General features: G+C 38.8%; 1 protein-coding gene and 1 pseudogene across 3 annotated transcripts in view; one reads left to right on the forward strand and one right to left on the reverse strand.

Moving 5' to 3' along the window:
• IDE (insulin degrading enzyme) overlaps positions 1 to 18,307 on the reverse strand; it is a 78,423-nt gene that overhangs the window by 57,875 nt on the left and 2,241 nt on the right. The window lies entirely within an intron of this gene.
• On the forward strand, positions 10,688 to 11,782 carry LOC308566854 (actin-related protein 2/3 complex subunit 1B pseudogene; annotated as a pseudogene). The gene has a single exon. The product of its transcript is annotated as an actin-related protein 2/3 complex subunit 1B pseudogene (transcript).

An 18,307-nucleotide genomic window follows, 5' to 3' on the forward strand; every position in this document is an offset into this window, starting at 1 on the left:
GTTGCAATTTAAAGGAAGTCTACAGCAGTATCATTTTAGAGATACGTGCTTTTGTAAATTTTATTCTCGTCTTAGTGCACATATAAGCTGTCCCAAAATATATGTACACACTTTAACAGCTGATTCTATTACATTTTGAAAATGAAATGTATTTTAATGAACACTGCCTTTATAATTATTCAAAGTGTGTATACATTTTTTTGGGACACCTTTGTATCAATGGCTGTTTATCCAATAATGATAAGCTTATGTGGGGAAAGAAGATATTTTACTCTACCCTTCTAGGTTCTTTTGGGTGGTCAAATAATTAAATCAACATGAGGCAGATTAACAATAGAAAATAACTAAATTTAATTACATATGTATCTATCTACGGGAACCCCACATACATGAGAGTCAGAGACCCCGCATACATAAAAGGTTCAGAGACAGAAAGGTAAAAATGGTATGTATGGCATTCCGAGCTAGGGATAAAGGTACGGTGCCTTGGGGCTGCGAGGGGAAGGTCATTTGCAGAATAAGAGCAAATGTTCAGTTATTACAAGTGTGCCCTATAGATAGGTCATAAAGTTATTTTTGGTGATAACTCTTGTTATGGGCAAGGCCCAATAGAAATTCTTTAAGGGAGAGGTAAAAATTTCTCTTGAGCCCACACCACTCTCAATTGCCTTCAGCTCAAAATAATCCACATTCTAAAGTAGCACATCTTGGCAGGACTGTCCTAAGGCTTTATGAAGGTTTAAACACAATTAATCACAGAAGGTTTCTTATAGCTTATTTGAGAACCAAGGGTATTTCACAAGTATCCTTCCTCCACAGGTAGGCTTTGGGCTGTTAGAAAATGTGAGAAAGATGCCACTGTACAAAACTAATCCTAACAATCACTCCATTTTTAAAGTGTCATAGGCTTTATGAACTGCTAATTTGATCTTTCCATTTTCCTTAACTCCAGATGAGGAAACAAAAGCTCAGTGATTAAGTGATTTGCCCAAGGGCATTCATATACTTGATTTGTGGCAAAGCCAGAGAGACCTATAGCGGAAAGAGGAAGCATGGGAAGGGGAAGAGCAGAAGGTGGTGCTTAAGGAAATCGTAAATGGTTTTCTTCCTCAGTTCCCAGTTGCCACCCCCACAGCCCTTCTCTGAACCTATTCTTCTCCCTAACAATCCCAAATAACAAAAACAAGGAAATATAATTTTAAACAGGTCAAAATAACTGCTGCAAGGAAAGTTTTCTGTTTTCCTCTTCTTTTGCCCATATAAAACAGAGATGGGTAGTAGGAGCCTGAAAGAATTCTTCTAATCTGCCAAAGGGGTCCCTGGGCTGAGAGCCATATTATCTCACTATACTTTGCTAATAAAAAATAAAAAGGAAAATGTATAGGAGGATTAAATGTACAGCAGGTTTAAAGAGAGAGAAGAGTGTATAGAATTGTGTCTTGCATAAAAAGGAATATGAAAATAATTACTACAGTAGATATGGTAGGGTTATGGGTAATTTATTTTTTAGATGCATACACTAAACCATAGGAACAGAAAAAGGAAAAAGAAATCATGTAATAATCTTGGTAGATGCAGAAAAAGTACTTAACTAAATTCAACAATTATTCATGTCTTTTAAAAAAGTCAGCAAACTAAAAATAAAAGGGAGAATATTCCTTCATCCTCACAAACAGGATGCTACTATCATCTCTTCTATTCAACACTGTATTGGCAATTCTGACCAGTCCAATAATGCAAGAAAAAGAAAACACATATAGATGAGACAGGAAGGGGGGTGGGGGAACTAACATTATTCATGGGTGACATGATTGTGTACATAAAAAATCCCAAGAATCTACTGACAACTTCCATTTCAGAGTAGTATATTATAGGTCATGGCAACCTGATTCAGGTTTAATAACTAGAAAAGGCCACAATAAATTACAAAAATCACATTTTTAAAGATGTTGCAGAGTTGTAGAAGCAATAAGGACTGGAGGAACTGGAATTCCAGAGGGGGTGAGCCTTGAGATAAGCTGATGACCATCACATGTTTTCTTCTCTGGGTGTATTGGGCAATTCTGGGTGTGGCCTGAAGATCTTGCTTGGCCCACACAGACAAGAGAAGAGAAACAAGCAAGGCTTAGGTAGGTGCAAGAGTGTGGTGTGAGAGATTAAAGCCCCAAGATGTCCCAAATTCACAGCTTATTTTTACCACAGGAGTTTGTCTGAGATACCACTACATACCTACCAGAATGGCTAAAATGAAAAAGTTGGAAAATACTAGGTGATAGAGAAGTTTCGGGAAAACTCAAACTCTCATACACTGCTGGAAGGAATACAAATTAGTACAATCATCAAAAACTGGCAGTACATACTAAAGTATATATGAAACTGACAATATGACCTAACAATTCATGTATTAGATATACACCCAAAATAAATGGATGTTTATAGTAATACCATTCCTAATAGCTAAAACTGGAAATAATCAAATATCCATCAACTGTGAAAAGAAACTGTGACATAGTCACACAATGGAATAGTATACAACAATGAAAATAATCTAGAACAAAGCACAAAAATAAGGATGCCTCTCACTAAAAAGGTTGAATGAAAGAAGCTAGATAAAAAAGAATAAATGCTGTATCCTTCCATAGATATAAAGTGCAAGGACAAGTAAAATCAAGCTATGCCTTTATGTCAGGATAGTGGTTACCTTTGAGGGTAGGGGGATAGTGACTAGAAGGAAGCATGAGGGAGGCTTCTGGGATACTGGTCATATGCTGGCTATACAGGTATGTTCCGTTTGTGGAAATTCATCAAGCTGAACACTTACTGATATATTTTAATTAAAAGTTTTAAAAATATCATAAAACATAGTAAAATAAAAGGGGAGAGGTACATGAATTACTCAAGACTATAAATATCATCCACCAAAAGTCATCCTAGAAACAGTACCACTTGGATAATGAAAAGTACCTATCCATATCAAACAGGTGCTAAACAGAAGGCTCACTAAGAAATAATAGTCCAATTAACGTGATAATTATCTAAACCGTCTCAGGTGTGTCCTGAGACAATTACTTCTATTGATGTCATCCTGGCTACAAGAATTAGGAAGCCCATTTAAGTACAGCATGAGTCAACTTAACTTAGTCAATAATAAAGTATGTTAAATATTTTAATAAAGCTTTTACTCATTATGTTAAGATTTGAAAACTAGCTTTTAGTTAGTAATTACTTACTTAGGCTCCAGTTAAGATTTAAAAATAAAACTTGATATTCCCAGCAACCAATTAAAAGTGACAAGCAATAAATGTAATCCAAATAAAAGCAAAATGATTAAACTTTAAATAAATTCTCTCCTCAACAATTTTTCTACATTAATATCAAACAACAATTAATCCAGGATTTGAATTAGATAGGTTCTTTATTTTAAAACAAAACAATAATAATAATAATAATAATAATAATATATAAAGCAAACATTTCTTCAAACTCTGAATTAATTTTACATATGGGTTATCTTAGCTCCTTCATAGAAGCTCCATGATCCCAGAACAGCAGGATAGCTCAAAGATCCCTGTCATGGTCTCTAAAGATTAATTTAAATCACAGGGTAGGAAGAGTTACCAACCTGTAACTAATTCTCTCAAGACAGCCAAGGAAAGCAAACCACAAACACCCATATTCTGTATTCTGTGTGTATCTCCACTTGAGGGCTCAGTGCCATCCATATGTACACTCTGGTTCTGACAGAAGAATTATGCCCTCTTCAGCTAATGCTCCTGGTTCAGGAAGCTTGACCTGCACTTTGCCTTAATATGCTTCTCCATGCCAGTACTGATCCACTGACCCTTCTAGCCAGTGTTCAGTAATTATATACCTCCACCTTTACCAAATTACCTCTTTGCTGCTTAGATCCTAGATACTATTGGACTCTTCTGGTCAAACTGGGCTTTTGGGCCTCACCTAATTTTGCCAATTAAGAGTCATATGAAGTGTTCATATTGGTTCATTAAATTGACAGAGGCACCTAAAGTTGCATTAGACTTGGGCAGCCTTTATAGCATTTCTCCTGGTACAGAGTAGGCAACCATAAATGGTAAGGTAACCTTATATTATAACCATCATCATAATTATAGTCCTAGGGGGGTGAGATGCAAATAGATAACCTTAATAACCACCATATTATTACTAGCATGCTTAACATATACTCATGCAAATTCCAATTGCATAATGTCATCTCCAGAGGTTAAAAACATTCACTGGACAGGCTAGTAATAGGATGGCACTTTATAAGATTACCAGAAAACCAGGTAAATAATTATCCCTTTGTAACTGCTATAGGTGAGCTACTGTTTATAGTCTGTGGTTCTCAATAGGTGACAGTTTTGCTCCCCAAAGGGACATGTGGCAATGTGTCACAACTGAACTGTCAAAACTAAAGGGTGCAACTGGCAGCTAGTGAGCAGAGAATAGGTATGCTACTCAGCATCCTGCATTGCACAGACTAGCCCCTACCACAAAGAATTATACAGCCCAAAATGTCAATAGTGCCAAGAATGAAAGACCCTAGTTTATAGTTCTGACTTTATTATCCAAAAATAATGAATTAGAATCACTACAACCAACTCAATCCCCTTAAAATAACACCATGAGATACCTTCATCAAAATACACAAAACTATCTGCATTAAAATCCCATCTATCTATCATCTATCTGTCTGTCTGTCTGTCTGTCTGTCTAGCTAGCTAGCTGTCTAGCTATCTATCACCTATCAAAATCTAAACTAAAAAAGGCTTAAATGAAATTAAGGTTAAAACTGATAATGAAGGGGAAAGAGAGAGATGTGCAAAAACCTTGTCCTTGAGTGAGAAATCTAGTGCACTAGTAAAGGGAGCTGCCTCAGAAAGGAGCACAGCCAGGTCACTGGGACAGATCCTTATTGATCGCAGTCAGTATCTTGCATAGCACAAACTCTTTATGGGAATTATACCTTCAATGCACCCCTTAGATAGACCCCATTATCCCCATTTTTCCTGCATGGGGAAATTAAACCTCATAAAAGTAATTTGGGACCAACCAGCATGGCTCAGCGGTTGAGCACTGACCTATAATCCAGGAGATCTCAGTTCCATTCCTGGTCAGGGCACATGCCTGGGTTGCAGACCCAAACCCCAGTGTGGGGCATGCAGGAAGCAGCTGATCAATGACTCTCTAATCATTGATGTTTCTCTCTCTTCCTTCCTCTCTTTGAAATCAATATGTGTATATATATATATGTGTGTGTGTGTATTTTTTTTTAAGTTATTTGGTTAGGGCCACATAAGCATTAAATAAGAGAACTAGGATTTAAATCCAAGTCTTCAGACACCAAAGCAACATGCTCTTCATCATTCCACCAAGTTAAAAAGTTTATTTTATGTACAGAAACTAAATCTTTGGAAGGATACTCACAGAAATGCTGAGTATGATTACCTATGGATAATAGATATTAGGTGATCTTTATTCTTTGTACTTTTCAGAATAGTACAGAATCTTTGAAAAGAAAAAACTTAATGGACTTGAATGGACTAGGCTCTGCTTACTAAGTTTATAAGCCCAAAGTGAACTTTTATTACTTTTATTATTTTGTTGTTATTAACTTGGATCAGCTACATCAGAATATAACAGGGCTAATTAAATAAAGAAAAATCTGGACTTCGTTTCCATTCACTGTTGTTGCTGACAACTTGGTTCCCTTAAGAAACAACAACTGGGGCAATTTCCAAAAGATTTTTTTAAACAGTTTGTGATGTGAGGTGAAAGCTTTAAGAAGACAGTAGAAGAAAACCCATAGCCTAATTCCAGAACCTACTTCCTCACTCATGTGCTGACCTAATGTGGTTTGGTTCAATGTTGCTGTCAATTTTGGGCTTCATTTCATTTCTACACATAGGATAAGAACTTCAGGTTGTTTAGAAAGTAGCCTAGATTTTGACTCTCCCCCCCCCTTAACCACGGATGTCATTCTGTTTCTTTTATTTAGACAGAGAATTTGATTTAAGAAAACTCACCCCTCAAGCCCCAATTAGCCAACTAGCAGGCTGCCTACAACTCTGAAATTATATCTGTGCTCTTGCGTCCAGAAATAAATACATAACACATTCTTCTTGTCTTCATAGCAGTGATAGTACTGTTATTGCTATTAGTCCACATTTAATGAACATTGAACCATATGATGGAGACATACACATTACATAGATTTCCTCGTTTAATACTCACTACCAACCTGTGAGATAGATACTCTTTTGTCCCCATTTTGTTGATGAGGAAACAGGCTTAAAGAGGGAAGGAACGAGTACCAGGTCACACAGGAGTAAAGGGCAGAGTCCAAGCATTGTGGCTCCATTATAATATCGTAGAACAACCAGTGCAGACAAACCTACTGTGCAGCCAATCATATAAAAGTATAGCACATACAATATACATAGTTCATGATATGCAATAATAATAAACGACTGTTATTGGTTTAAGCATATCATCATTTTAGAGTGTAATTTTTGTACTTATTTTTAAAAAAAGTTTGCTGTAAACAATATGTTGTGTTCTGCCAGCAGCAGCCTCAGGCATCTTGTGTTTACTGGTCTCTTGATTGCATCATTTTCTCTTGTGCTTGATTTAATCTTGTATTGTTTTGTACAGTAACATGCTGTACAGGCTTGTAGCCTCGGAGCAATAGGATCTATCATATAGCCTACATGTGTAGTAAGCTATATCATCTAGGTTTGTGTAAGTGCACTCTATGATATTCATATGAGAACGAAATCGCCTAATGATGCATTTCTCAGAACATAACCCTGCTGCTAAATGGCACATGACTGTAAATGTAAAAAAATAAAACTATACAAGTACTGGGAGAAAATATGGTGGAATTCCTCTTTAACCTTGTAGAGGGAAAGGCTTTCTAACTTTGACCTTAAAAATCCAGGGGTATGGATTCAGATCTAAACTAAAGACTTAAGAGCTAAAGCTATAAAACTCTTAAAAGATAACATAGAGTAAAAGTTTAATGACATTGAATCTGGTGAGGATTTTTCAGATATGACACCAAAAGCGCAGGAAACAAAAAATTTATTTGACTACATCAAAACTTTTAAAGTTCTGTGCATCAAAGGACAATCAACAGAATGAAAAGGCAACCTGTGGAATGGAAGGAAATATTTGCAAATCAGATAGCTGTTAAGTATTAGTATCTAGAATATATAAAGAACTCCTACAATGCAACAACAAAAAAACAAACAACCTGATTTAAAAATGTGCAAAAGAGCCCAGCCAGCGTGGCTCAGCGGTTGAGCACTGACCTATGATCCAGGAGATCGTGGTTCGATTCCAGTCAGGGTACATGCCTGGGTTGCAGGTTCATCTCCATTAGGGGGCATGCAGGAGGCAGCCGATCAATGACTCTCTCTCATCATTGATGTTTCTATCTCTCTCCCTTCCTCTCTCTGAATCAATAAAGACATATTTAAAAAAAAAAAAGGAAGGAAATTCTGACACATACTACAAAAGGGATGAACCTTTAAGACATTATGCTAAGTGAAATAAGTGAATCATAAAAGGCCAAGACTGTACCATTCCACTTACATGTGGTATCTAGAGCAGTCAAATTCAGAGACAGACATTAGAATGGTAGTTATCAGGAGTACAGAGTTTCAGTCTGGGAAATGAAAGAGTTCTGGAGAACTTTTTCATACAAGAATATAATGTATTTAGTACCACTGAACTGTACACTTAAAAATGGTTAAAATGGGTCCTAGCTGAGTAGCTCAGTTGGTTAGAGTGTCGTCCCAATACACCAAGGCTGTGAGTCCGATCCCCGGTCAGGGCACATACAAGTATTAACCAATAAATGCATCAATGGGCAGAACAACAAATCAATGTATCCCCCTAAAAATCAATCAATAAGATCTTTTTAAACGATAAATTTTAATGTATGTCTATTTCACCACCATAAAAATAAACAATTAAAATGAATCAAAATAGAATAAAAACACTAACAAATGAACCTAACTGTATTATAAATGAACATAAACTGAAAGGGGTGGGAAAGAAATGAACTAGTGTAGAAAACTGTATTTTGACAGGATACAATAAGGCTAAAGAAAAAAAGAACTGTACATAAATGTTATGATCTAGTTATTAAAAGTATTTCTTACAGAGGTATGAAACCACTTTATATGTACACTAGAATTGATCAAGTGAAGGTAATCAAATCCAGTATACAGAAGTTAAAGTAAGGAAAGAGAAAAAAACTAAAAGAAACTTTGTAATACTAAACTGGAATTAGAGGTATCAATACAAACTCATGATTTTAAATATATATACAGATACAGAAATATAAACATGTGTATTTGTGAGAGTAGCTAAATTGTCCACTAGAAGCAATGACACCCCAGGAACAGTGAGTGGATCTAGTGTCCAGATCTTGCTCCCTAAACATCATTTTCCAATAAAAGGAACCAAGTGATTGATTCCAGGGCTGGGGGGTAGGGGAGACCAAGGTAAGCCTAAAACGTCTTATTGCACCAGGAATAAAGAAATTCTCTAAAAACAATGGAGGCTTATTGAAAGTACACAGGATTCAAGGAGTTCCCAGTGAACAAAGCTAGAACAATCTGAGCAACAAAAAATGAAATTTTAAACCACAGAATAAAATAAGTATCTGTGAGTCCACAGTGATATAAATAAGTAAATAAATGAAGGAGAAAAACAGTTCTACCTCACAAAATTTCAGTTAACAAATAAAGAAGGAAAAGGGAAATAATCACCCTAAAGCAGAACGATAAATGTTGCAGACAAGATCTACTGGTAGATGCTAAAATGTCTGACATACAAAAGGATTTGCATAGTTCCAAAGTATCTCCCCAAGATATTATCAATTACAAAGTTAAAGATACTAATCTCTTGTTCTTGATAATTACATTGTGATTATGTATAGAGGAAGTATATTATTTTTGTAACTTTTCTATAAGTCTAAAATTAATCAAAATAAAAAGTACTTAAAAAATTAAAAATACACCTGCACCCTGACCCTCTGCCCTACCAAAAAAAACAACAAACAGTTAATGCAGAGGGATTTCCACACTACATTAAAGAAAATGTTAGAGCCAGGATTCTATGCTACTAGAAGGTCAAAGGTAAAAACAAAAACCAAAAAAACCAAAATATTTATCAAAGGCTTTCCTAAGAATATGGGCACATACTTTTTTAGTTTTTCTTTTTCCCTCATCCCAGGCCCATCAAGCAAAAGTTCTCAGTTCTGGGCATTTAAAGTACTTGTTTTATTTTTATTTCATATTTATTCATACAATTAAGAAAAAATGATCTGTTAGTTGTAGTTTTTTAAGTATAAGGAAGTACAGATTGCCTAAATTCCACCATCTAAAGATGTACATATTCTTAATGGTTACCTATCTCCTTTTCCTTCACTTTCTGTAGACAACAAAGTTAAGCCTTGTACTTGGCTTTATTTACAAACTTTAGGGTATTTAAAATAAAGGCTAATGCAAGTTTTAAAATATCCCCATTCCTGAGTAGGGTGAGTAGAGCAGTCTTGCCCCTTTGAGGCCCAGCACAGTAGTTGAAGCCCAAGCAAGGTAAGGAGGCATATTTTTGAGGGAACAGTCCCAAATGGGGTGTCAAAGCTCAAACAGAATAAAAAAACCAACCTCTCATGGGGCCTGACATGGAGTGACAGTGCTCATTACGTACCTCAAAGGGAAGGGGGTGGCAGCAGTGATGAGATATTGGTTACAAATAAGAGCATGGATTAAATATGTGTATTTATTAAGGATAATGAGAACCAGGGTCTTCACTATCAGGGCTAGAAATTACAAACATGGAAAAGAAAAAACTAAAATGAACCTTGTAGTTTTAGATTGGAACTGGTTTCCAATCTAATGGTTTAGACTCATGGTTTCCAATATAGAAGGCAGATAAATATATAGAGATGTAAACGTGTGTCTGTGTGTACAGAATATTCACACATATATACGTATATACATATTACACACACATAGAGAATATCTATTTAATTGTATACATGTATTTTTAGCTCTGGGAGCAGCGATTCTCCTCCCAAACAGCAACGAGTAGACCTAGCACTAACAACTTGATTTCTGAATTTTAGTCTCTGCTAAAAGGAAGCAGGGCTCCTTGGAGACATGGTTGATTCCAGGACTGGGGCAGGGGAAGTACAAAATGAATCTGGAACATCTTGTGCCAAAAAATAAGAAAGTACTAAAAGAACGATGGCTATCTAATGGATACAGGAGCCAGCTTAAAGGGCCCCCACTGCTCATATCTGGAACCATTTGAGCATCAGATTAAATAATTATAGTAATGGATTAAAACCTTTTAAATAAAACAGTACACCACAAGTCCACACTGTTATAAATAAATGAGTAAATTGAAAGTTTTATGAAGAACATTATATTTACATAGTTGTAAAGTATCTCCCCTGAAAATACTTATAACAAAGGGAAAAGAGTAATTTTACAGTGGAGAAGGCTGGTAGGACCTATCTCACAGTAATCAAAGTAAATGTAATCAATAAAGGACAAGTCAACACTACATGCTGCTGGTAGGATGCAATGAGAAAGTAGACGGCGACCCTGAAGAGAGTGGGAAAGACCAGGGCTCTGGGAGCTGAGAAGCCATGGCCTACCACAGCTTCCTGGTGGAGCCCATCAGCTGCCAAGCCTGGCACACAGATCACCATCTGCCCCAACAACCATGAGGTGCAAGTCTGTGAGAAGAGCGGAGTCAAGTGGGTCAAGGTGCAAGAGCTCAAGGAGCACAATGGGGAGGTTACAGGCATTAACTAGGCCCCTGAGAGTAACCGCATTGTGACCTGCGGCACAGGCCCCAATGCATACGTGTGGACACTGGAGGGCCGTACGAGAAATCCAACACTCGTCATCCTGCGGATCAACCAGGCTGCTCGCTGTGTGCGCTGGGCCCCCAACGAGAACAAGTTCGCTGTGGGCAGTGGCTCCACCTGCTATTTTGAGCAGGAAAATGACTGGTGGGTGTGCAAGCACATCAAGAAGCCCATTCACTCCACTGTCCTCAGCCTGGACTGGCACCCCAACAACGTGTTCCTGGCCGCAGGCTTCTGTAACTTCAAGTGCCAGATCTTCTCAGTCTACATAAAGGAAGTGGAGGAGTGACCAGCACCCACCCCACGGGGCTCCAAGATGGCCTTCGGGGAGCTGATGTTTGAATCTAGCAGTAGCTGCAGCTGAGCGCACGGTGTCTGCTTTTCAGCCAGTGGCAGCTGTGTGGCCTGGGTCAGCCACGACAGCACAGTGTGGCTGTTGGATGCTGACAAGAAGATGGCAGTCGTGATTCTGGCCTCTGAAATCCTGCCACTGCTGGACGCGACCTTCATCACAGAAAATATTCTGGTGGCTGTGGGCCACGATTGCTTCCTGGTGCTTTTTACTTACGAGGCCGCCGAGGGGACGCTGAGCTTCGGTGGACGGCTGGACATGCCCCAGCAAAGCTCGCAGTGCAGTTTGACAGCCCACGAGTGCTTCCAGAACCTCGACAAGAAGGCGAGCTCCAAGGGCGGCGTGGTTGGCGGGACGGGTCTAGACTCGCTGCACAAGAGCAGCGTCAGCCAGATCCCTGTGCTCAGTGGGCCAAGGGCAAGTGCCCGCAGTTCTGCACCACCGGCAAGCACCATGGCATGAGCATCTGGGATGTGAAGAGCTAGGAATCAGCCTTGAAGGGCCTCAAGATCAAATGACCTGCGAGGAGGATGTTGGCCTCATCCCAGCTGTTGGGGGAGGGGGGAGGGAAGCTAAGGTTCGCTCTGCTGAATGTTTCTAGGGTACCAGTTTGGGTCCCCACAGAGAGGGGGTAGGAAGCTTTTCTTACCTATTTGAAGGAACACGTGCCTGTTTCTTAAACAAATACTTTCAGTTATTGTGAAAAATGTTCCCAAAAGACTCTGCTGGTCATGAACTGCTTCAAAATGTGGAGGTAATAAAAATACAATTGTAGACATGAAAAAAGAAAAGAAAATGTAGACGGCATCACTTTTGTGATATTCCTGCCAAAGCTGAGCATTTAATCATGAAGAATAATAAGAAAAACCCAAATTAGGGACATTCTGCAAAGTGACTGGTCTGCAAATTTCAAGAGTCAAGGCTTTGACTATGGGACTGTTCTCTAGCGTGAGAATAAAGAGACAGCAACTAAAGACAACACTAATTCTGAACTGAATCCTTTCATTCAAGTCCCCTTTAGTAAAGGATGTAACTGGGCAACTAGTGAAATCTGAACGGGGTCTGAGGTTTAAACGGTAGTAATGCCACAATGTTAACATTCTGATTTTAATAGTTGTATTATGGACATAAAGAAGAATGTCCTTGTTTACAGGAAATTACACTAAAGAAATACAGGGTGACAGGGCATGGAATTGGCACCTTACTGTCATATGCTTCAAGAAAAAATTCTGTGTACCTGCAAGTTTTCAGTATGAGACATACTATTTCAAAAATACCTCTCTCCATACCCATTCATGATTAAAACGTTCAACAAACTAGAAATATGAGGGAGCTTCTTCGACCTGATAAAGGACAGCTACGAAAAAGCCATAGCTACCATTGTAATTAATGGTGAAAGAATGAATGTTTTTACCCCCAGATCAAGAACAAGAAAAGGATGTCAACCCTCCACTTCTATTCAGCTTTAAAGCTGATCTGGCCCCGCACCCACAATCACACAGCCAAACTAACTGTAAAACCAAGACTAGAATCCAGTTGAATTGAGCCTTTTTACGCGGAGCTCTTTTCCACCACTGTCCTACCTCTTATGTCCCACCCCTTTTCAAACAAACGTGGTTCCACAAGCAACTCAGAACTGCAAAAAATGTTGGAAAATACACTCCAACCTCTAATTTCTTTATAATAAGAAACACACACATAAATACTAGTTACTGGCTACACTGACATCTAAAGTATGCAAATGCAAATTGTGAGCAAAAATTGAATTGTGTTTATGACTAGGGCTCCCTACTTTCAGAAGCCCATGTCCCTGGGCAAATTTATCCAACAAATACCTAACTCCTATATGTGCCAGACATTGTGCTAGGCTCCAGGAATACCACTATTGGGGATCCTTGCTCCTTCAGAGCTTCTGGCCCCCAATATAACTCTACATACCCTAAAATAAAGTAGCCTATAAAGCTGGACAAAAGATTATCATATTAATTCAGTTGGAACCCGTACTCCCTACTGACCCTTTTCTACATGGAGAAAAATGGCAGAACTTAGAATTAGAAGGATCCTTTCTTCAAGTGGGAATTGAACCGGTGACCCTTCACTGTGCAGGTTGATGCTCAACCAACTGAGCCACACCGGCCAGGGCATCCCCACCATGCTTTTGCTCAAGCCCGCTCTTCCCCAGCTGCTATCTAAATGTTCCAAATTCAGTATCTCATTTTTTCTAACTCACTCTGTAGGGTCCCATGAAATTTAGCTTCTGTCTCCTCCCCTTTATTTGCAGGTTACCAACAAAATAGTCTTTGATCTTTTTCCAAGGCCACACTCTCCTCAAAACCTCTTTGGCTGGACACTTCTGATAATTCCTGCTTCGGATATCATCTTCTGCCTCTCTAATCTCCAATCTCTCCAACTCTGTTTCCTCTTTATTTCTAAATGTCAGCATTCCTCGGGGTTTAACTTGGGCCGTCTACACATATATTTATTTATTTATTTATTTAAGATATATATATTTATCTTTATTGATTTCAAAGAGAGGAAGGGAGAGAGAGATAGAAACATCAATGATGAGAGAGTCACTGACTGGCTGCCTCCTGTACACCCCCACTGGGGATCGAGCCCGCAACCTGGGCGTATGCCCTGACCGGGAATCGAACCGGCAACTTTTCAGTGCATGGGACAACACCCAATCAATTCAGCTACAACAGCCAGGGCCTGATCCTAACCTTTTAATTGAACTCTTCCCTGAGCTACCAATCTACATTGGATCATCATTTTGGTTTGCTTTCTGGTGTTTAAGGACTGCTCAGTCTTGTCTGCTCCCCTAAGGAGCCCTGAGTCATCCAACTTCCTGATGGTTAACAGCCAGTTCTGAAGTGCTTACAAGACTGTGCTACTGTGTCCCACCACTGCATGTGACCAACCTGTTCTCCTTCCATCTAAAATATTCTCTCTCTGCCCAGCCAGCGTGGCTCAGTGGTTGAACGTCGACCTATGAACCAGGAGGTCACAGTTGGATTCCCGGTCAGGGCACATGCCCAGGTTTCAGGCTCGATCCCCGGTGGAAGGGTGGGGAGGCGATCAATGACTCTCATCATTGATGTTCTATCTCTCCCTCTCCCTCCCTCTGAAATCAATAAAAACATTAAAAAAAAATAATAGAATATTCTCTTTTCCCCTTCTGTTCATCCAAATATGTATTTTTTTCAAATACATTTGCTCCAATCCTATGTTCTCTGTGCAACTTTCACTGAACTCCCCGGTAGAAGAGCATTTTGAGCTGAGGGAAAACAGTGCAAATAATCTGAGCAAGAGTGAGTTGGTCAAGGAGACCAGGGTGACAGGAGTGGGATGAGAGTAGTTATTTTGGAAATAAGATCAGAGAGGTGGTGAGAGGCCAGATCCCATAGAGCCTTCTTGGCCATTATAAGCACTTTGTCTTTTTATCTGAGCAAAATGGAATGAAACAAATGGATGTTTCTCTCTCACATGTGCTCTCCCTCCCTTCCTCTCTCTCTAAAATCAATCAATAAAAAAATTTTTTAAAAATAAATTTGAGCAAACTGGGGATCAACTGCAAAATTTTAAGCATTCCCTAACAAAGATCTATGACTTAGATTTCAAAAAGATCATGCTGCCAGAGGTGACAAGAACAGGCTATATGTAGAGAGGCAAGAGCAGAAGCAAGAAAACTGAGAGACTATTATAAAAGGGTGTAATTAGAACCAGGATGGTGGCAGTGAGAAGTGGTCTGGATCTAGATGTATATGCTGACTGGATGAAGGATATGAGAACAAGAAAGGAGTTAAGGATGACTCCAAATTATGAGCCAAAATAAGCAGAAGAACAGATATGTCATTATCTGGGATGAGAAGAAGACTGTGGGAGGAGCAGGTTTTGAGGGAGACTGTCTGGATATAGGTTTGGAGTATGATGAGTTCAAGATCTATACTGGACATCAAAGGGAAAATGTTGAATAGGAAGATTATTACCTAAGTCTGAAGTTCAGGAAAAAGGTTCTTGCTAGAAATATACATTTGGGAATTGTCATAACATAGATCAGGCCAGCTTCATAAAACTTCTGGGATGATGGGCATGTTCTATATGTGCACTGTTCCATATAGTAGCCACCAGCCACATAAGACTTGAAATGTAACTAGGGTGACTGAAAAACGGAATTGTTAATTTTAGTTAATTCACATTTAAATAAGCATATGTGGCTCATGACTACATGTTTAACAAAGCATAGTATTTAAAGCAATATATTTGGATGAGAACCCTAAATGAGTGAGTGCTGGTAGAGATGTTCAAAGATTGGGCACCAGGGCACACCAACAGCATGGGTTATTTGTGATAGGAAAAAAGAAACAACCCAAATCTCCAGCAACAACAGAACAGAAAAATAGTTAGTGGCATATACACATAAGACTGCCAATCTGCAGTGAACGCATACATCTATGTGAATGAATCTCAAAAACAATGTTAAATGAAAAAAGTAACTTGGAGAAAAAAATTATAAATTTCAAACACAGACAAAACTAAGCAATATATTGCTTAAGAATATATTCAGATTGATAAAGCTATAAAGAAAATCAAGGGAATTATTATCCAAATGTAGGATAACATCACCTCTCCAGGGGTGGGAGAAGGTCCCAATTGGGCGGTGAGCACAGAGGGCTTCAAAGTTACTGGCAATGTTCTATTTCCTAAACTAGATGGTGGGTACACAGGTGTTCATTTTGTTATTCTCCTTTCTTCTATATACTCTGCATGAATAATATTAAGTAACTAATATTATATATAACATATATATATGAGGCAGTATAAAATTACATTTCAAATGGATATTTCAAAATCTCTTTAAATCATTAAGTTCAGAAAAAGGATAGATAACTGTTTGGCTTGTATAAGGTCTGAAAAGGACAGATTTAGTCATATAAAGAAAAGAGGGGAGAACATCTAAAACTGGGGTTGAGCAGGTCATGTATGAGAGACAGTAAATTAGTGAGTTTGACTGGAGAAGAAGAAAGTTAGGTTGAAAAGTTAGGCTAGGGTCAGCTCCTGAGGTGCTTAAATACTGGGTCAAGGAGTTTGGACTGGATCTAGAAATAGTGCAGAACCATCAGTGGTGTCTAAGCAAGACAATGGTATGGGGAAAGTGGTACATTAGTAGGATTAATATGATGATTAGGATTAATTAGTAGGAAGACAAAAGGCTGGAAAAATCAGTTATAAACTTGTAGATGTGAAATGTCAGAGAAAATGATCATGGTCTGAACTAGGATGGTGATGGAAAATCACGTTTACCCCAAGAAACTAGGATGAAAGAATCAAGAGAGCTTGGTCTCAAAAACAGGCAAAGAGGGGAAAAAGAGATTCAAAGATTACACCAATTTTCAAGCTAAACTAAGAAACTGATAACACTGGCATAAGCAAAACTAGAGAAATCAATAGAAAGTTGGTCTTGAAGGAGGACCATTCATTCAATAAACATATCAGCAGAGTGTGATATCTTCCCCTCAGGGAGCAGCTTATGAGTCCCACTTTTTTTTAAATATATACTTTTAATAGGAAAAGAGAAACTATTCAGTTCTTTGGTGGGGAATAAAAGCTTTTATAGCTTTCACTCTATGAGAATTTTATAAGTCCCACTTTTTTTTTTTAAACATTTAAAAATATATATCTTTATTGATTTCAGAGAGAGGGAAGGAGAGGGAGAGAGACAGAAACATCAATGATGAGAGTCATTGATCTGCTGCCTCCTGCATGCCCCCGAATGGGGATCAAGTCCGCAATCCGGGCATATGTCCTGACCAGGAATTGAACTGCAATCTCCTGGATCCTAGGTAGATGCTCAACTGCTGAGCCACGCCAGCCAGGCTATAAGTCCAACTTTTAAAAGGAGAAAGAGTAGTGTGATAAAAATACTAAGTTTCAAAATAAATGGGAAGAAGCAACACAACACGAAAGTGGAGATGTTCAGTGAAAAGTCAGAGGCGAAGGAGTGGACTACTCACTGTTGGACTGAAAGCTCTTAGGGGACGTAACGTATCCCTGACTACTTCTGCACCCTCCACAGTGCTGAGCGCAGGGAGTGACCACTACAGAACACACTCAAACAATGGCTGAAGGAACAGCAGAGAAGAATGAGAGGGGACAGGCTGAAGGCAAGCCGGTCAGGAATACCCTACCCAAGCCTCCAGATCCCAAAGTACCTGCAGGACCTACCCCTATGAAAGGAGAGTGCTTTAGCCTTGTCATCCCAGCAGACAGGTAGGCTGACCCTCTGGGCACCCATTTAGGAGATCTAAAATACCAACAGAAAAACAGCAAGAAAACCAATTCTTATGAAAACATAGACTGAACTTCTGCTCCCCACACTACTCCATGGCGAGACTGTCCCCAACCCTTTAAGGCAGACAGAATATAACTTTTTATAATGTGTGGATTGCACTAGTAATGCTAATTAAAGATACTTAAAGATACCCTGTCCTTTTAGACTATTAAAAAACATTTTTTTGGTTAAAGGTATTTTAAAAGCCCGAACACTTAATAGATAGTTCCACCTGGCACACCACTGTTTCCTAAGCCTGGAGAGGAGAGAAATGCAAAGGAGAGCTGCCTGCAAAGTGGGATGACTGATGCCCAAGTGTTTCAAGTGGTTGCCAGGGACTAAGCTATTACCTCCAGGTTCCCCGATAATTCAGATAATTCCACATGGCCCAAACATATCCTATTTGGTTGAACAGAGGACGATGAGGCTGCTTTTCAGATGAACTGATCTTATACAAATGCTTTTAAGATCATCTCTTTCTTAAGAGGTAAGAACAGGAAATGATTGCCATAACAGAGCTCAGGCTCTAGCAACAGACAGACATGGTTTAAATCTCAGCTCTTCCAATAGACAGCTATATAACCATCTCTGTTAATACATCCCTTTGACCATGTAAGGTTGATTACTTCCATTAAGATATGAATATATGGTAGCTTCAGATGTTAGTACTTTCCTTCCTAAAACTACACCCTCATCCTTTTGATTGGACCTG

This window comes from Miniopterus schreibersii (assembly GCF_964146895.1).
Source record: "Miniopterus schreibersii genome assembly, chromosome: 14".
NCBI lineage: Eukaryota > Metazoa > Chordata > Mammalia > Chiroptera > Miniopteridae > Miniopterus > Miniopterus schreibersii.